Source organism: Rattus norvegicus, chromosome 11 (assembly GCF_021556685.1).
Source record: "Rattus norvegicus strain SHRSP/BbbUtx chromosome 11, alternate assembly SHRSP_T2T, whole genome shotgun sequence".
In the NCBI taxonomy this organism is placed as follows: domain Eukaryota; kingdom Metazoa; phylum Chordata; class Mammalia; order Rodentia; family Muridae; genus Rattus; species Rattus norvegicus.
The window spans coordinates 45,817,054-45,822,707 of NC_141544.1; the positions used below are offsets into that span (position 1 = coordinate 45,817,054).

The window sequence follows — 5,654 nt, forward strand, 5'->3', positions numbered from 1 at the left end:
GACTAGAACCCAGAGGAAAGGCTACGAGGAATTTAATAATTTGGCAGATAGAAAAGCAGACTGAGGTGTGGCTTCCCAACTCCCCCGCATTTGAAAGGTGTCCAAGGCCACTCCTGTTCCCAATGAGGAGACGGCCATGGGAAACAAGGCCTAAAGCGAAGAGGGGATGGGTGGGAAGAATTGAAGAATGTCCCAGAGTCTGCCATAGGCCCTCCAGGATGAGTTAGCTGGCAGTGAGGACTTAGCTTTTGCCCAGCAACCAGTGACCAGGCCGCACCGGCGTTGCATGCGTAATTTCATTCATTCTTCCGAAGTGGGAGTTCCTGCACAGCAATGAGGAAGGCTGCACTGTGCGAACCGCAGATCAACCCTGTCAGCCAGTAAAGGGCTTCCTATTTACCGGTCCATGTTGTCTCAACACCAGCAGAGTTCTTCACTGGGGCCAGAAGGGAGCTGTCCTGTGCAGGGTGCTTGGCGGCAACTGTGGTCTCTACAGGAAAGTCTAACAGACACACAGAATGGTTTTTATCGGTTACTTTGACTTTCCTGTCATGTCCATGTATGCAAGTGACATGGGGACAGCCTGTCTAACTACTGAGAGGATTTGACCCACATTGCTCAGTAATTTGAGAGAGAGATAAAAACCACTGCTAAATGGTCCCCCTGGGGCCAAACCACCCCTAGTTGAGACCGATTCCTTTGTGTGATTTCTTCTGACTTCAGTCTGAGTTCTTTCAGTGCTACTGCTAATATTTTTTAAGTCTAGGCCCTAAGAGGCCTCACTGTTTATGTTTCAGACTTTGGGGAAGAAGAAAAATCAAAGCTGCTTACTCCCAGAGAGGCTCATAGACTGCGGGGAATGTGGGGCTCTGTCTCCTCCCTGCAGTGGGGCTCTGTCTTGTCTCCTCCCTGCAGTGGGGCTGTGCTGCTGTGGCTAATGCTCTGGACAGGAGACTTGAGCTCTCATGTTTTAGGGAGCTAACTTTTTACACAGGATGTCCAAAGCTCAAACACTGAAGGATGAACATTGCTTCCGGCTCCGTAGTCTCAATTCTGATGACACCTAGGCCTTTGTTTTTGGACAGGGTCTCATCAAGCCGGGGCTGACCTCAAACTCTATGTAGCTCAGGATGACCTTGTCTTCTGATGTTCTCGCCTTTACTTTCTAAGCACTAAGTTTAGACAGGCTTGTCTCCTGGGGGCTAGGTTTGCTGTTCATGTTGGGCAAATACTCTACAGTCTTTATCTGTCCTAAATATCAAATTTTATTCTCAGAAAATGGGCAGCAGATTATGGGCCATAGACAAATGCTGGCCCCCACTGTCTGTGTTTACAAATAACATTTTGTTTGTTTGTTTGTTTGTTTGTTTTGGTACATAGCCATGGTCATTCAGTACGTGTCCCACATAAACTGCTTTTGGGTTGTGAGATCAGAGTAGAATAGCTGCTAGAGACTGTATGGTTTACAAAGTCAAACACGCTGTCTAGACCTTCACTAGAAAACACTTGCTGGGCTGGGGATTTAGCTCAGTGGTAAAGCGCTTGCCTAGGAAGCGCAAGGCCCTGGGTTCGGTCCCCAGCTCCGAAAAAAAGAACCAAAAAAAAAAAAAAAGGAAAAGAAAACACTTGCTGATGTGGGTCTAGGCTGTGAAGCTCTGATGCACAGGGAGCCTTCTGGAAGCTGCCTTTTACAGCCCATCTCATCAGGGCTTCTCAACCGTTTCAGGTCGATAGCCTACTACGTGCAGTACACAGCAGTTTATACACACCTTACTAATTTCCTCTGTGCCATTAACTTGAAAAACGCACATTGTCACTTCTGAGCCAATAGCTAGAAGTTGAGATAAAGTACCAACCTTGTCAAAACACCATGGAGTGAGTGGCCAGGGAAACGCAAGGGTCACTCGCATAAGCGTGGGGACGCTTATGATTTGATAACGGACACTTCATCTATGATAGCAGAGAAGCAAGTTGAGTAAGGCATTGCAATGGCTGTGCAGTCTTCCAGATCATCAGGGCTATGGGTCCTTCTAATAGCTTTTAAAAAAAGAAAGAAAGAAAGAAAAAGGGTGTGTGGACACATAAACAGGAGTACGGCTAAGTACCAGGTGAGTGTTCCACTCTGCACCCCATTTGCCCTGCTTTGGGGGCCAGCTGCGGCTGACTCTTTCCCAGCATTCATAGCTGCCATCAACAGGAGATTCCTTCCCCATCTCGAGGCTCGGCTGGGAAGTCCAGGAACAAATCAAACTCAAGCACCATGGGAACTGAGATGAATAAATCTACTCCAGGAGGGGTTTAGAGATCCAGGGGGCCACATGAAAGACCTTCCCTAAATCAACTCAGGATGGGGCTGCCTGGGTGGTGGGGGAAGGCAACATGCACCAGACATCTGACGGGAAGCAGTGTGGCTTCGGGGAGAGCTACTGGAAACCGTGCAGGTTGGTCTCAGACAAATGAGCACAGGGATCCTGTGGCCCTCTCTCCTTGTCTGTCTTCCTCCCTAGGTAGACAGTAAAGAGTTCTGTGGGTGCACATATGTGAGCAGATGTGAGCGAAGAACGAAATGACAAGCAGAATTCCCTGAGGAGGAACTGATGAGGAGGAATTTACCAGAATCAGCTCAACCCATTCTTTAATGTCTGTTGGTTTTAGCCCCATTGCACAGCTGAAGAAAGCGAGGCTTAATGGGTTTGCACAACCTGCCCAGCAATATATGAGGGTCTTTAGGAGGCTGCCCACTTCACAGTTACATGCTCAACGGGAAGAGAGCTGGCAGTATAGTGTATTTCCTGTCAAGGAGCAGAGAGGCAGACCTCTGCCACGTGTGGCTTCCAGGTCTCTGCCCTCTCTAAGCTTGAGCAGATGGGTTATGGGTGTGTCAGATCCTCCGGCAGCCCAGACCCACACGGAGTAGGCATATGCAATCAATCAGCAGAGTCAAAGAAGGAAACGGGTTTAGGCCTCCCTTGTGTCCCACATGTGGAAGGTATCAGGGTGACAGAGGAAGGAGGTGTGAAAGTCTCCAGTTGCCCCTGGGCAGGGGAAACAGCTTGAGCCCACGTGGGAAGACAAAGAAAGACAGACCCCTGCATCCCTGTCATGTTGATGGAGTTCTGCAGCCTGAGGTGTCCAGGGGTCCATCTTGGAGTATAGTCAGAGGAGGGTGTCTTCCTCCCCACAGTCCTCCCAACCTCTGCCTTTCTATTGTGAGGTATCTCGGTAGTGAGGGCCTTCAGAAGGTTGGAGGGAGAGCCTGTACCTCAGAGATGTCAGATCTCAAAATTATCCGACACTTGAAACCCATGTGCCAGGTTTTTCTAGCTGGTTCACTCACGTCAAACCACAGCATGAGTGGGTGCCACGGGACGCCACCCTGGAGCCAGGATGCCACACGGAATCAAAGGCCACGATCCAACTGGAGCGTCTACGAGCTCCATCCTCTCTCATTAGAAGCTCAGTGCTGTAGCCTGATGTTAGAATGAACAGAGATCTGGAGGAACCAGAGGATGCAGGTGTTTCTAGTTGTTGAGGGCTATGTCTATTGCACATGAGGGAATGCCTCTCTCAGGTAAGAGAGTCTTTACCTCTGGTGGGACACTGAGACTCAAGCCTAGTCCTTCCCTGAAGAGAGTACTCTCCCCAGTGAATACATTATCTCTTGTCTTGTGCATGGTGACTCCAACTGCACCTTCCTTCCCACGCTCCAAACACCACCTTATTGGGTGTCCCATTTGCATCACCAACTCAAACAATGACTGCTCCTCTCCCTGCCTCACTGGTTCCTCAGGAAACCAGGTCATGGGTCCAGACCTGCCTTTCACTCACTCTTTTATCCATTCTCTCCCAGCAGACTCTCTGATGACACTCTTTCCCGCTTGTCCTCTCGAATCTAGGCTTGCCAGTTCACATGTATTTCACCCTTGATTAGTTTCTGGGGCTGGTCAATGGTTACTCTAGGCAGATTCAACCACTTCGTGGCTGGCCACTGGCCTCCTGCTAGAAGCCCGACAGCTTTACATGGTAAGCACCAAAGAATCTTAGCAGGGACTTCTGCCATTGTGATGCAACTCTAGAATCCTCAGCAAGAACCTACAGCTTGTGTCCACGTGAGGGCTGTAGGTGAGGACTGAAGGAGCAGGCTTCTGAGCCCATGCAGCAGCCATGCTGAATTGATTTCAGAAATCTGGGGACACCTTGCTTCACAAAATCCTTGGGAGTTTTTCTGTATCCACAGACGGTCATCCATAGTGTCATAGAGATGTCACACTTTGTCCAAGGGCATCTATACAACTCGTTCCAAGTTTTTCATCTTTACAGCTTGCCAAGGGGGCTCTCCTTACAGTACCGAGAGCCCTTTACTACAGATTTCTTCCTTCTTCTCCTCCTCCTCCTTCTCCTCTTGCTCCTCCTCTTTCTCTTCCTCTTCTCCCTCCTCTCTTCTTTCTTCTCCTCCTCCTTCTCTTCCTCCTTCTCCTCCTTCTCTTCTTCTTCCTCCTCCTCTTCCTCCTCTTTCTCTTCCCCCTCTTCCTCCTCTCTCTTTCTTCTCCTCCTCCTTCTCTTCCTCTTCCTCCTCCTCTTCCTCCTCCTCTTTCTCTTCCCCCTCCTCTTCCTCCTCCTCTTTCTCTTCCCCCTCTTTCTCCTCTCTCTTCTTTCTTCTCCTCCTCCTTCTCTTCCTCTTCCTCCTCCTCTTCCTCTTCCTCCTCCTCCTCCTTCAACTTTCTTTGGCAGGATCCTGACATTGAAAATCCAACAAAACCTCACTAATTGCAGAGGAATGTACTAGCTCATGCCAGCAAGGATCCTTCCGAGCATGGCATCCTGTGACACAGACACAAAGGCAGCTCAGTCAGGAGCATGTGCTGGGTGACTCACAGTAGACTTGAATTGGGCTTTGTGCACCACAGCTTCAACAGGTGTCCCTAGCATTCCAACTGTACCCCGTGTCCAATGGGCAATGCCAGACTGGGCCAAGAAACCTTTGGGGGATGAGTACAGGAAAATCTCCAGGCTTAACCTGTTGTGAGTCATCTCTGCAACCCGTGCTGTTCACACTCAGTGCTCAGCAGAATCTGGGGAGGCCAAACAGGAGAGGCACAAAGTTAACCAGCTTGTTAAACAGCTCAAACAATCATGGGGGATGTGTCAAGCCTCAGCCAGTGGTAGAGAATCCAGAGAAAGGACCAACCGAGTGAATAGTTCCAAAGGCAGGTTGTGCATTTCATGATTGCATGTCGATGCTCAAGGCTCTTGATGTTTTGACACTCGTGACCTCCTTTACCTGAAAGGTATGTTATAGCCACTCTTGTATGCAGGTGTATAAAATAAGCATACAGGTAAAACATTTAGCTGAGCACAGTGACAGATGCCTGTAATTAGTCCCAGTACTTGGGAGGTAAAGGCAGGAGGATCACGTGTTCAAAGCCAGCTTCAGTTATATCGTGAGTTAGAGGCCAGTCTGGGCTACATGAGACCCTGTGTCCACAACCACCCAACCGTCAAATTAAACAGTCCCTGGTAACAAATGATAAAAAAATGAATTGTATAACACCACTTTGGTGCAAATGTGATTCTATTGTTTATTAAAGGAGAAAACCAAAGTGTACATCAGTGAGATGATGTATACATTTATATTTCCCTAAAGAATTACATCG

The 5,654-nt window shown here is 48.8% G+C and overlaps 1 long non-coding RNA gene across 4 annotated transcripts; it reads right to left on the reverse strand.

Annotated features, from left to right (window-relative positions):
* On the reverse strand, window positions 1–4,046 carry LOC102548550 (uncharacterized). 4 transcript variants are annotated; one of them, XR_015633328.1, is made up of 5 exons: window positions 3,829–4,018; window positions 3,338–3,493; window positions 1,857–1,950; window positions 401–502; window positions 1–323 (listed from the first exon to the last, which is right to left on the reverse strand). It is a non-coding gene; the product is annotated as an uncharacterized LOC102548550 (long non-coding RNA). The 4 variants fall into 4 exon arrangements; XR_015633329.1 differs by having other exon boundaries at window positions 3,338–3,470; window positions 3,829–4,017; XR_015633327.1 differs by lacking the exon at window positions 3,338–3,493 and having other exon boundaries at window positions 3,829–4,046.
* Window positions 4,047–5,654: the final 1,608 nt, after the last annotated feature.